The following is a 14,410-nucleotide window of genomic DNA, read 5'->3' as shown; positions in this document are numbered from 1 at the left end:
ACATTGATCACAACAAAACTTTTGGCAGTGTCATTAGGTTTTCTACTGAGCTGGATATTTTCAGAACTTTCTGATTTTCTCAGATTTTTAAATTTTTCTCAGATTTAAAAATGTAATTAAAAATATAAGACAGATTTTTTTTTCTCCGATTTTTAAAAAAGGAAAACAAAATCCCCTATCATCAAAATTCTGATTCAGGAGGAAAGCCTTGCTGCTTCATGCAAATTGTGGTTCATTTACCTGCTGCTGTCTGTCTTCTCTTCTACAAAGTGATCATCTCAAACTGTATCTCCCTTCATGCAGTATGAACAGGACTTCAGCAAATGAGAAGACTGCAGTATTTGATAGGAAATAAGAGATAGACAGGGAGTCCAGCACAAGAAGGAAGATGATGAAGACTCAAAAGACCCAGGGCCTGTTAAAGCAGAATTTTTCTAAAATAAATTCAGTATTTAGATTTTAATATTTCCTAAAGTGTCAACATATTTATAATATTTTCTGTTGTTTGAGCAGCTCTGACAGTGATTAGTCGCATATTTTGCTTTTACAGTCCTGTGACTAACATTTGGCAAATGAGGTGGTTTAGTTTTAATAGTGTGTATTGATTATACCTCAGACCAGAGAACAAAATGGAAGATAAAAGTTTATTTGGATATGTATAACTTTCTTGAAACACAGGCTGAGAGACGTTGTCCTGTCACACTTATGTGCTTTCTCTGCATTCCTTCACATTGACAATCTTCAGGTGCTTATTGCTTGCGCATTTAAGCCACATCCATGACCTTCTCAGGGTAGCAGAGACTTTCACATCCCACCTGTCTACTGCTTCAATTCATGTTGATACCTGATAACTGTAAAAACATAGTTATGTACGTGCCCACTGCCAGCTGATGGATACTTCTATCTATTCTTGTCCCTATGAGCAAAATATGAGCTCAGATGTTCTCTTTGCAGACACTCACAGGATGATAGCTCAAAAACCTGCATGAGTGTGAGCCTTTCTTCTATCACTTGGCATGCAGTTGAATCTGGGTCCTAGCACAGCATAAAACAAACACTTTAAACACAGATATTGCTCCAATGTTTGTCCTGGTGTTTGCTTCTAATTACATCAGTATATCTTCTCTCCAAGGTGTGAGAAGTCTTTGACAGAAATTTTGGGTGGAGTCGATTTGCCAGACAGCACCAAGTCATTTTGTTACCTATGCAATCCCTGTAAGGTCAACATCATATTTAAATAACATTTATGATGGATAGATGAAATACTTGTTAGTTGTTTCACGGGACTTAATTATCTTTTACAAGAAAAAGTACAAAGTAGTATTATTTGATAATCTATTTTCCTAACTTTTTTATGCCTACAAAAGACAGTCATAGGTTGCTCATATGTCAAAGGTATGCTGGATTCATGGTTATTTCACAAGATTTTAAAATTGCTTGTATTATATACAGGTCTATATAATCTCAATTTCAGCAGATGAAGAGGATGAGTGCTTTTGAAGAGAAGATGGTCCTAAAACTCCCTTATTTTATTTACTTACATGTGGCTTTTCAAATTGTGTGTGAGAGACATGCAGAATTCTTGCTATCTTACTTCAAATAAATTTCATAGAATTAAAAAATAATTCATTATTATTCTGAGGTACTAACAAGCTCTGACATATGACCTTTAAAGATATATTTACCACAGGATATATCTACCAAAATTCTGGTGAGCATAACTGCGATTTTTGAGGTTGTGAATTAGGCAAAAAATTATTTTAAATCCAAATTTTACTTTACCCTATTTAACTGAAGTTGTTTTCCTTTCCTTTCTCCACTTCCTCATCTCAATTACATAGTCTTTGCATTCCATTTTTTCAAATCTTTCTCAAGAAATATTCTCAGCTACAATATATATGAACTACACACCTCAGTGATGGTGTGATGGAGAGTATTAAATTAGCAAATTAAGGAGGTTGAGAAAATTATTTTTGCTTAGAATTTACTACAGCTTAACACTCTTAGAACCAGGAGAGTGTGTATACTTACTTTTTGTGACATCCACGATGTTGGTCTTTACCCTTGCTTTGTCTGAGCAATGCAGTATGCCTGCTGATTTTGGTACAGAAATAACTGTCAAACAAATATTCCTCTTTTGAATTCAGTTGTTATTTGGGGTAAAAATATTTTCTTAGAATATTTTTCTCTGAGACAAGCTAAACAACCATTGGCTTGCTTTTTGCTACTTGACTGGTGAGGTAAATACTTAAGTATTTAGTAGGAGAGATCTTTGTGACTGGTTTCCCCTTAAAACTTTCAGTGAAATTGATGAGTATCTATTTTAATTTCACTGACTTATAAATCAACATTTTAAAAGGACTGGTGATTTTTTTAGCTTTTTAAATGACTTTGCTACTTTAAAAGGCACTAGATGTGTCTGATCAAAGATGTTCTTACGGAGGGCGACATTAAAAACTCGATAAGGTTTAGTTTCATTTATAGGCTTTTATTTCTTCAGAGTGAGCAATATTATGGGCTTTTACACTGAATTTTTTTTAGACAGGAAAAGAAAACTTTTAAAAAGCCCTTCTTCTTTTGTCTTATGAACTTACAGCCTATATAACAGGTGTGTAACAAAAGGCTGAAGTAAAATGCTGGAAGTGCAACTGGACAGCATATTATACGTAATGATAACTTTATATAATTATGATCATGTTGGAGGACAACCAATGAGTTTATTATACTAATTTTATTCTTGTCTAAAAGCAATAGCTTCTTTGATAATAAATTAACACAAGCTCACTACAGTTAAAAAGTAACAGGCTATTTCAGGATTCGCTCTGTTTTTTCTCTTATTCTGCTGTCTTTCATTATTTGAGTCTGTATGGCATAGGATTAGCAGCAGAATTCCTAAGAAAAACCTTACGCTTTCTCTATCTACTTAAAGTTTCACAATGCTTCATTTTTAAGGAGATTATTTCATATTAGTGGGATAAATATTATTCAAATTTATATTGTAATGAAATACTTAGTTTCCACACATGGGGGAAATACCTAATCTTAAAATACTGAAAGCTGGTTCTTATGATGGCAGTGAAGCAGAGAGAAGGAGGGAAAACTAGTGCTTATGGAGGGTTAAAGGAAACTTCTTGGATGTTTATATATTCCTTGCCCTGGCCCTGGTAGTATGATTAAGTCAAGTCCCTCATAAGAGGTTCTTCTTTGGAAGAGTGTTTAAAATGGAGTTAAATGGCATACCAATTGCCATGTGATGTCTTGCAGACGATTTTTTTTAAGTTCTGTCCAATTTTGCATATGTGGGTGAAATAGTTATAATTAAACCCCAAAGTATTTCAGTCAAAAAAGCAAATCAGAATAATTATTTGCCCTTGAAATTTAGAATAGGAATGCATCACACTACTTATTCACTTCCTCTACTACATTTCCTCTTAAAATGATTGTGCATTTACCTAGTTTTATAGGTAGATCATTGATGTAACACTCTTAATTTATGCCCCCCATCTCCTCTCCCATTTTGCACCACAAGGTTGTTTAGGAGAACTGTAAAATTGATATTAGGATTGTTTTTAGGTGCTGAGTAAATTCACTCAGAGCAGTCTATGGGTCCCACTATTCAACTTTGGATAGCCCAGCACAGCTGTCAATCTTAGGTTTAAGGTCAACCGCTTCTTAATCTGAAGGAAAAAAAACCCAAACAAGACTTATCTCACTCCATTTATATTGTATTATTTACTCTCAGCCTGTTCTACTGAACACAGTCGAGGCTAAGTCCTGCTCAGTGACTACAGAATGGTCCCTACTAATAAAAATGGAGACATTTTTGCTTGGTGAAATGTTTTCTTTGTTTTTGATGTATTTAGGAAAAAAAATATCATCCCTTCTTTGTAGGTACTGCTGTTCCCTCAGCACTTTCATTTGGTTAGAAAGTGTTCGGACATCAACACATATAGCTTTATCCCTCCCTGGCAATTCCCACACTGCAGCTGCCAACATTTGTAGCCCTATCTTGCTGAAAGCCAGGGAAGCCAACCAGTGTGCTTCCTGATGACCCAGGAAGCAAGGCAGAAAATGTACACTTTTCACTGTCTGTTCTGGCTGATGAATTGATGTGTCCCAGGAGAGAGCACGTACATACATACTCCTTTGGTTTTGTGGCCTTGCTTTCAATCCTTTGTGCATTACGACTTGTGAATTGAACCAAGCACTGGCTAGAAATTAGAACTCCACCTCTGTGAATCTATCTACAGTTCTATCTAAGATAACAAATTTGAAAAATTCAAGATACTCTGTCATTCTGTATTCAACCCAAACCACCCGTGGCCTCAAACTGAACTTCGAAGAACTTCCAGAGGTCCAAGGCAACATATATAATGGATTTTATTTTTATCTAGAGAAATTAAAGCTGTGTCAATTCCCCCCAGCTCCTAAATAGAGCAGGAAACAAAAGGAGCATGAGAAAGTAGAAGGAGACATCTGAGGAGAACCTCTCTCCTCCAAAGGGCTCTGGCAGTCCAAACCTCAGAGGCCTTGGAGCAAAACTGCACCCGGATTTTCACTGTCAGACCCTGAACTCAAAGACTTGGACGCAGATTTTCAAAAGTGCTCAATAATTCTGAAAGTGGCTTGGATTTCTACAAAGTGCTGAGTGCCATTCCTCTGAAAATCAATTGCCTCTACTGCATTTCAAGCCAGGCATATAAAACACAAGAACTCCAAATCACTAGTTGGTCTTAAAAAGTCTTGGCTCTGAAGTCTGCCAAGTCAGCACCTTCTTTGCCTACTTGTAAAAGCAGCCAAGGAAAGGAAATAGATGAGCCATCAGCTCTGAGCATAATTTCTACTGATTCAGTTCTTAGTTCATGAGCTAGCTGGAAGGAAAAAAAGGAAGCATATGAAGAGAATGTTTTAGTTCTCATAAGAAAATTTCCAAATGCCTTTAAAACAATAAGTAGAGCATTTGTTGGAGGAGTAGTTACCCCTTCTGTACACTTGTGAGGAAGAGGAATTAATTAAATTTTAATTACTAAATACATAAACCCAGTATATTAATTAAGTGGTTTCCAGTTGCAGTAAATGACGCATCAGCAATTTTTTTTGATATCTTATTTCACTGATGACAGCCAGTAATGGGCTTTCAGGCTCAGTGCAGGCTCCAAACACTGGGAGCAGCAGGTTGGAAAAAGCAGCCAAGAAATCTTTTGACATTAAAAAGCAGAGCTCTGTCACTAATTATGTTAAAAGTCAAGTTTGCAATTGCAAGTAGATAGTCCAGGCAGCAAAGTGAATGTGGTAAAAACCATAACCCAAGACACTGGGGACTGAGACTCCCCATAACCAGGAGTAATAAACCAGGAACACAATCCCCGTCTTCTCTGGACTAAAGCAGGTGCTCCAAATCAAAATCATAGCATCTAGCTGAGAGGGGTTTGATGGAGGACTAACTTGCTTAAGCTCACAGTGAGTGTGGAAGTGATACAAGATGGATGCAAAAACGAAAGGAGACTCTTGCCGCTTTATGTGATAGAGCATACCCACCACATTGCATAGGCTAAGATTCCTTAGTTACTCTGCTTACTCTGGCCTGACAGAGGATGCTGGATTTCTCTGGTTATATTACAACTGTAACTCACAAAAGACTTGTCTCTTTCTCTCTAACATGTGGTGCAAACACTTTTTAAAGCATTCATATATATACCTGTCAGAGAAGTTTTCCGTTGGCAAGGAATCTTGCTTTTGTTGTTTCCCATACATGTTTTTTTTTAATCTGCAACTGAAACGAAACCTTAAAAGATGTTCCTCAATAAACTCACTAGCTGACACCGAACCCAGAAAGCAAGTGAAAATCTTGTCCAACTGCTCACCGTGAGGATTTGGAGTTACACAGACAGACTATAAGCAAACTTCTGATTATGCAGAGACATGTCTGTCCAACTGCCACACCTCAGCCTGGAGACACACCAGGACATCACAGAGCTCTCTCAACTTCTGCTTGCTCCTGACACTCCAAATCATGGTTTTAACTTCTACGTCTCCAGATAGTTTGAGCTTTGAAACTTTCATTTTGTGTCCAGTCTGTCAGTTAGAGTTACCTGGAAACCCAGTAAGGAGCCACTTCATTTTCTGTGTTCGAGTGCTGACAGCTGGACATTTCTTGAATTTCTTTATTGTCTCTCCTTACTGTTTCACCAGAATTTAGGACCACTGGGGAATTCTGCTCCAAAAGTAGAATCTGGCTGCCTTATGCAGGCATATGGGTCTGCTAAGCAATACAGCCTTATTCAGACACTTGGGGATGAAATCCACAGCAGCACAATGACTGAGTAAGGAGATATCTAATCAAATCAAAAAATAATGCTTAGAAGGAGTATTTAAACTCCAATTCCATTTGAGGGACATGTGACTTGGAGCTCCTGGGTCATAAATACATCTACAACTGGTGACAGCACTTACAGCGACTACTTTTACAAAATATCTTAGTCATTGTCACATTTGTTCCTTTGCCAGAGGTAATTCAAACCTACAGATTTCAGGAGAGTAGTCTGGACCATACCAAAAGAGAAACTCTATGGGGTCACTCTGTCAGAAAAAGAATAAAGGAATCATAACTGCAGCTCCATGGTTCAAACAGCTTCTAGGATGTGGCATGCCATTGGGTTCTGGCCGTCACTACTATCATTGGGTGAGATGTTTTTACTGAAACAGTTGTATTTTGTGTATATTGCCCAGGGATGTCTGTAAAACCATAGTAAAATGTAAATTCTGTAATTATCCTTGTTCCTTCAACAGCTTATTTAATGATGGTCTCAGTAATTTTTTTGTCTTTCTGCTGAGTGACTGCTTCTTAAAATAATTAGGACTGTGGAACTCTAGACTCACTGACCTAATAGCTTTCTCTCTCTCTGCTTTCTATAATCTGACATGTGCCAGAAACCTCTCAAGTAAATATAATAGCTAAACTGTATAACCATGTTGAAACAGCAAAGCACATTTTGCATGGATAGGAAGACCAATTTGTTTCAATGGTAAACAGAATTTTTATTTTTAACTCACAGGCTTGATTTCTTCAAATATAATTTTGTAAAGAAAGGGCAACACTTCCTGAGCTTTCTAAAAAAAAAGTCCAAAAGTTTCAAAGCTTCTTCTTCCCCTAAAAGAAGAACAAATGACTCCACATTGGTAGCTTGCATTTAATGGGATAAAAAAAAAAAAAATTTATGAATGAAACCAGTTCTGTCCTCACAGTCTGGATCAAATACATGGGAAAAGTGTTGCAATCAGCTTTCTTAGGGTGCAGAAGCAGGAACACCATTTTAATGACCCGCAGAAACACATGAAAGCAGTAGCATGATGCAATCCAAACTCAAGTGCACCTGCTAATCACTTCTCCAGGACAGGCTGGGGTCTTCCACAACATAACCCATGGGTGACCACCTGCTCCATATGGCAATGGCCAATCTGTACTTGTCAGCTTGTGTTTGGCTCAGCACCCGTGCCCAGCATCACCTGCTGGGGCACGTGGCTGTGTATGGGGTCTCAGAACAGCCGGCACAAACCTGAACAGTGGTCACATCCCACATCTACTTCCAGTCATGCAACTCCTGCAACAACAGTTGAAGGTGTGCCTGTCCTGAACATGGCTCCTTATGCACTGCTGAGGTTTATCTGTCACTCCAAAAAGTCCACAAGTCCACAGGCTTTAAAGTAGCCAATGCTACTGCCAGAGCCACTTCGCAGCTCTCACCCTACACTCAGCATGGCTTTCTGAAGAGCTACAGTAGCCTGCCCAGTGTATCACATCAGACACTGTTTTACCTAGCTTCCATCCTGCAGCTAAAACATTTGGTCAGGAAGAGACTGACAAGGATATACTGTTATATTGACCTCCTGCTTTCCCCTATGCCTTACAGAAAGATGAAAAACACTCGTGTGGTTCCTGAAAAAAACCCACCATCAAGTATCAGTTACAAATTAGACCTTTTTATACAAAGTCTTTACATTGCACTTGCAGTAATTTAGCTGTAAATATCTCAAAGGATTCAACCCGATGGCAGAAGTGAAAGTAAAACAGCTGGGGTAATTGATATACCTGCTACCATCTGAATACCTCATGATCAGGCCACACTTTTCTGCTTATTTTTCTGTCATATGAGGGAGGAATAACAAAGCAGAGCTTCTGCTAACATCACAACTCACTAGAAATGAGACTACAATTAGTGTGGGAGTCCTCCTCTCCTGAGGGGAAACTGGCTCTGAAAGGAAGTCTGGGAATAGGCCAAAGATATGTTAAGGTAATGTATCATGGGAGAAGAAAGTGGATGTCTTTCCAACATATTAATTACCCTATTCTGTCTTATTCAGAAAAGGTGAAGAAACCTGTCCATCTCTAATCAATACCATACCTCTCACTGGCTTGAACAGATTTGATTATATTTAGAATTTCTGTATAGAGCTCACACTATCTTTCTTCGGACTGCCCTGAACACCATTCTTACATCAACAAGCAACAGGTCAATTGAAAGCACAGGGGTCGTGATAAAACTCTTCGTGTAGCATGCCTGGCAGGACTCCAGGTGAATCATACGCTAAATATAATAGTGCTTTGTTCTCAGGAGTCTGTGACCACAAAGCTCCTCGAGGGAGGAAGAACATTATCAGCTTAACAAGCGATGCTTATCTCCGACGAGGCTGCTGCTAGAATTTTTAGGTCACTTTTTCAAGTGCTTTTCCTTCCAAATCAAGCACAAAGTATTAAAACACACTTCAAAGAGTTGTTTCTATGCCTCAGTTTAAACTATGTGCAAATCCTGCTCCTCTTTTCCCGGAATTCCTGTGTGTCTAACCTGGTCCATACCTGGTCCTGACTTGCTTTATTGACTTGTTTTATCTCGTCATTGAGACTCAGTGGAGAAATCAAATTGAACTGATCACTAAATTCTTCAGAGGAGTTAGTGGTATGAAGAGAAACAGTTTTCCAGAAGAGAGAGTTTTTTAAAGAGAAGGTACAAAGATTATAACTGCTGGGCAAAATGAGATAGAATCAGGGACAGTTTTGTTAATGTTGTGAAAAAAAGCACTGGCTGTTTTCAGTCCTTCTTTCACTGACAAAGGTATACTGAGGAGTTCATAGAGAAATAGATTTATGAGTTCTCCAACAGGATTGACACTATGCAACTGGTCTGAATTTGTAGAGTAGAAGTGGAAGCCACATGCTGCAGAGGTGTACATCGGTAGGTGCTTCATTCTCCATTCTTCCTGCCTCCAAGAGGCACAGCAACTCCTGTGCTTTCCCTGGTGGACTCAGGGGAACTATCAACAAAAACCCAGTGCCTTAGAATTTACTTCCACTGCATTCAATTTGTTTTCTCACTTGTGGAAGCTAAGTCACTGGCACAGGCGAGTGTCCTTCAGGAGGTGGGAGACCCTCAGTAACTCCTCCTGCAGGCAGTGTTTTCCAACCATTTACCTATTTCCTTCTTCAGGACTGGAAATCATTAGCAGTATATGCAGCTTTTGCCAGTCCAACAGTTTCTGAGTATTCTCTCATGCAGTATACAACGCTGAGGATGTCCAATAACCATTGCAACCAATAAGCATTGTAGATCGATGGTGGCTTACCCTCAGCATGACTCTGTGGTGGGCATTATTGTGGTCTGCAACTGCAACTTTATTTCTAGCCTGTGAAAGGAGTTAGGCCTTTGTGGGTTAGCAGAGGAGAAGTAGTGCAAAAAACTGTTGACAACTTACAGGAGCCTTCATACATGATTGTCCCAAATTAGTAAGCAAGTTGACTTATAACAGTTTAGATAATAACATCCACCTGCTCCCTTGACTATGGTCTATGTCACTAGGGAAGGTCATGCTGGAGGTTATGGTAAGCTTTGTCATAATCAAAATACATTGTCTTTGTTACATGGAACTTATAAATGCACTGCTGTTTTTCATAAGTTTCCATGAATCACCCGTAAACCACAGTGCACACAGAATGATCTCTTCTCTTCCTTTCTCAGAGAATGAAGCCAAAATACTTTCTATCATACTCCGGACCTAATATTAACCTCATTTTTTTCAAGTGAATTGTCTGGGTTGTATCAATTCCAGCATTTCCCATGTTTGTTATTCATAGTAAGATCCAAACTTTGACACCAACTAAAATGGAAGCTTGTCGTGTTTTGGGCTGGGCTGGCCACTAAAATGAATGACAGATGCTCTCTCTTATTTCTCTCCCTTCAGGGAGAGAAGGATGAGAGAGAGAGACTTATGAGTTGAAAAGAAACTAAGCTACTTTAATGAAATATTAATAATAAAATAATAAGGAAGAAAGAGATAATAATATGAATAAGAAAATAACGAAATATAAACAAAATAAAAAAAACATATTGAGCTCCCAGGATGATGATCCTGTCACTGGCAGGCACTGGGAAAGTCCCAGACTGGACTCAGCGACAGGTGGGAACTGGATTCTGGATCTGGATTCAGGAATGTGCGAATCGGGATCAAAGGCAGAAGAACAGAGAGAGTCCTTCTTGGATGACGGTCATTGAAGAAAGAGAGCTGACCCTTTGATCCCTCAGCTTTTATACTGAGCATGATGCAGATGGGATGGAATACTCTGTTGGTCAGTTTTGGGTCACCTGTCCTGTCTGCTCCTCCCAACAGGTGCGACCCCTCTATGCTTTTCCACTTCCGAGCCTCCAATGGGGCAAATAATGAAGTTAGCTGACCTTGGTTGTTATAGCAATAAGTATAAGCAAGAGCCTCTCTGCATACCATTCCTTGGCATAAATTATAAACAATCAGGTTTTATCACTCTGGAAGCAGACAGTGTCTGAAAAATATGCTGTTAATTTCAGAGAGTTCAGTTAGTTAGAAAAGGCTTAGCTGAAAAGTAAAATTACTGAACAGAAACTTGGTTCTGTTTTACCTCAAACTAGGACAAAGCTGGAATCTGAAATCTGAAGTGTCCTAATCACAGACTCACAGAATGGATCGAGTTGGGAGGGACCTTAAAGATCACCTGGTTCCAACCCCCTGCCATGGGCAGGGACACCTCCCACTAGACCAGGCTGCTCAAAGCCCCGTCCAGCCTGGCCTTGAACACTTCCAGGGATGGGGCTTCCACAGCTTCCCTGGGCAACCTGTTCCAGTGTCTCACCACCCTTACCGTAAAGTACTGATCAGTGCTAATCTGGCACTGATTAACAACCTGTCCACATATATAACACAGAAAATAACAGTGTCATTTTTTCACTGTTTCCTTTGAAAGAGCTGAGCCCTGTGCATAACCACAGGTCACAGGAGGTCTCCAGAAGCACTCCCTCAAGTAAAGGAATGCAAAACCAGAAAGGACCAAAGAGCTTGAGTACAACTAGGATATTGCACACCTTTGAAAATTCAGATGGCATTTCCAGAACTTAAAGTAAATTTTATAGTGAAGTTGTGATTATAACTTTTCAACAAGACCCAAAGTCTTGCTGAGTCCAAGATCCAGGATTTAGAAATTAGTGGGTCTGAATGAAGGTCTGTGTTCAGTTTCCTGTTAGAGAACAGTAAGGTTAAGTAGGTGCCCAGAGAAGAAAAAAGCTCACATAATTATATTTCTCCCTAATATTTCTAGCACATCTACAGCTAGCTCAGGAAATCCCTGCATTTCTATGTACTTTTCACTGTTCTAAGTGTTTTTATTATATTTCTTTTCAGGGATTTCCCCATTTTCCTCCTGAGTCCATCTATAATTTAAAAAACCCACATTCTTCTGTAACAAAGACATCCACAAACATACTACTCACTACACAATGATGTATCTCCTTTTATTTTGAACTACATTCCTTTTAGCTTCATAAAAGACACTCAAACTAAAAATGCATTCATAGCAATGCCCCTATACCTGATAAAGTTGTCTAAATATGACCTGGTCCATTTAAAATCTTAAATTTTGTTCTTCCATGTTATAAAAACTACCAATGCCATAGGTTTATTTAAAACATATTTTTAAAGTCTCTCCCTCACTGGATTTTTTTTACAATCTGAATTGCTATATTTCTTAGAGGACTATAAGTGGATAGAAACACCTGAAAAGAGAGAGCTTTGATCCTTAGAGTCCCAAACACTAAACATACTTAATGTCATTGAATGATACTTCAGTCACCTATATGACTCATACTGCTTTTTCTAAAGACATGAACGATTTCAATATACTGTTGGCTGAGCTTTAAACTGATCAGCTTGTGGGGTACGTATGTATACAGGAGAAAAATTATCCGTTGGAATAATATGACTGAAAGGGAAGGAGTGAAACTGTATGAATTTACATACGATGAATACCTGATTTATGCACAGTACTTGGATCAAAACCTGCTTTGATTTTCAGCCCAGACAGGAAATTGATTTGCATCAGTTTAACATAAGTTGGAATTTGACTCTATTTGTTTTCTGCTAGAAAATTTCAACACTCATTCACCACGGTGTTGCACTAGATATGCTTACTAACGACGTTGCAAAATGTTTTTTAAATTCTGCAAGTACAAAAGCTAATGTTTTATCCTCATTTTGCACTCACATAGGAGATTTCATAGTGCAAAGTGCATCCCTGAATCTAGACCTTTCAGCTACTTTTTTGTTGTTTTTATTTTACTGCATTATTCCTTTAATAAAAATCAGAATTTCAGTAAATTCAATATGATATGAGAACGTTTTAGGACTCTGGTAGCAGATGTTAAAATGAATATTTTAAAAATCCATAAAAATGGTATTAAAGAGCATCTTATTTCTGTTTACATTTCTAATATGATGCAACATTTGGTTTTGTAGCTGAAACTGTAACCATTAGTATTCTGGACTTAGAATCCTATAGTCTGAGTTCACAATCCAGTAGTGATCAATAAACCCTACGTTGTCTTGTTTGAGTCAAAGATGACTTTTTAAACCCACAGATGTATGTATAACGTAGACATGTTATTTTGTTAAAATTTCTAGATTCAAATGAATAGCTATTAGTGTAACAGATCCCCATCTTCTTGGATCCTGCATTATGGATGTAGTAAAGCTACAACTCTGTCTCTCCCTTAGATGTAAACTAAAAGAAAACTCAAAGAAACTTGGCCTCACCAGTTTTCCACTAAGCCACATCTGCTTTCTTACATTTAATCAGTCTCTGAAAAATGACTAAAAGCAGCCACTGTAAACTAACAGGCACAGTACTGCCAGCTGCAAATGATAAGACAATTCCTAGTGTTGCTATCTTAATTTTAGGGGAAAAAAAGATGATTTTGTGCTTATTTGCTGAGCACTGGTGATGTGGGTCATGTTTTCAAGCTTTCTTTTGTAAGTCTTATTTGCTAAAAACTTCACAAAAGTAATGAAGTTGAATCAGATCAATTAGATCCTCTGAGCTCTTGCACATCCAGTAAACTAGCAATGCTGATTTTTGTTCATATTCGTTTTAACCTCCCTACTGGCCCAGACATTAGATGATGCTTTAGGGAAAGATCGTTCTGTATTAACTTGTTGCAGGAAACTCTGGGAATCTCACCTCAGTATTGTCTTATGTGAGACTTGGGATGAGATGCATGTTGGAAGTCCTGTGTTCCTAAAACACAGTGATGGGTCTAGGACTCTGAGCCAGAGCTTTGGCTACTTCCTTATAATGATCACTGCATAAATGCCTAAAATGTGTATTCATATTCTCTGGGATTCCAGAGTCTTTCCTTGTACTCCTTCCTTTTCCGTATTTCCCCTTTGGTTTCTTTACCTGCCTCACTCTGCACTGAAGCAGCTTTTCTCCCCAAAATATCACTCGCTCCTCCTACAGAAGGAACAATCATCAGCTCCCATTGAGAGGTATCGTTTCAGCCGGTGCACAAGGAAGGGACTAGGGGAGAGAGACAGAGTTCCCCCTGTTCCCAATGAGTCCCTCTCACATAACACACAGCAAGCAAAGCAACAACACAGACTCTGTCCAACACAGATGTATAGCTCGGCAGTTCCAAACGATATTCCTTGCCTGCCCTCTCTGCTGAGACCTCTGCACAAAGAGTCGTTCTTTCAAACACAGACTCATCAATATTTATCAGCTAGGCTACTGCCAAAGCAAACCTTGAAAAAAGTTTAGCCAGATGCTTCGATTGCCTTATGTTAGCAGTGAGCTCAAACACACAGCTGTTCAAAAACGAAAAGGTATTTTCAGCAAGGCTATGATTTAGGCAGCACTATCTTAAGGGATTTCTGAGCTCCTGAGAAGCATGATTGGTGTACATAACACAAGGGATTTGCATAGATAACACATCAATCTATTAGGAAGTAACGATAGCTTTAGCATGCATAGCCAATAATGCGATGCTGTAAAAGCTGGGTAGCAGGGACCGCAGTATAAACGTTTTGATGGGGGAGGGCTGACTTCATGGAGAGAGGG

The 14,410-nt window shown here is 38.7% G+C and overlaps 1 long non-coding RNA gene across 1 annotated transcript; it reads right to left on the bottom strand.

Annotated features, from left to right (window-relative positions):
• Window positions 1-685: 685 nt before the first annotated feature.
• On the bottom strand, window positions 686-11,017 carry LOC128904416 (uncharacterized). The gene is made up of 3 exons (XR_008464496.1): window positions 10,925-11,017; window positions 2,032-2,094; window positions 686-844 (listed from the first exon to the last, which is right to left on the bottom strand). It is a non-coding gene; the product is annotated as an uncharacterized LOC128904416 (long non-coding RNA).
• Between the last annotated feature and the right edge of the window lie 3,393 nt (window positions 11,018-14,410).

The sequence above is a fragment of the Rissa tridactyla genome, chromosome 1 (genome assembly GCF_028500815.1).
Source record: "Rissa tridactyla isolate bRisTri1 chromosome 1, bRisTri1.patW.cur.20221130, whole genome shotgun sequence".
Lineage (NCBI taxonomy): Eukaryota > Metazoa > Chordata > Aves > Charadriiformes > Laridae > Rissa > Rissa tridactyla.
This window is presented reverse-complemented; position numbering and strand designations above follow the sequence as displayed.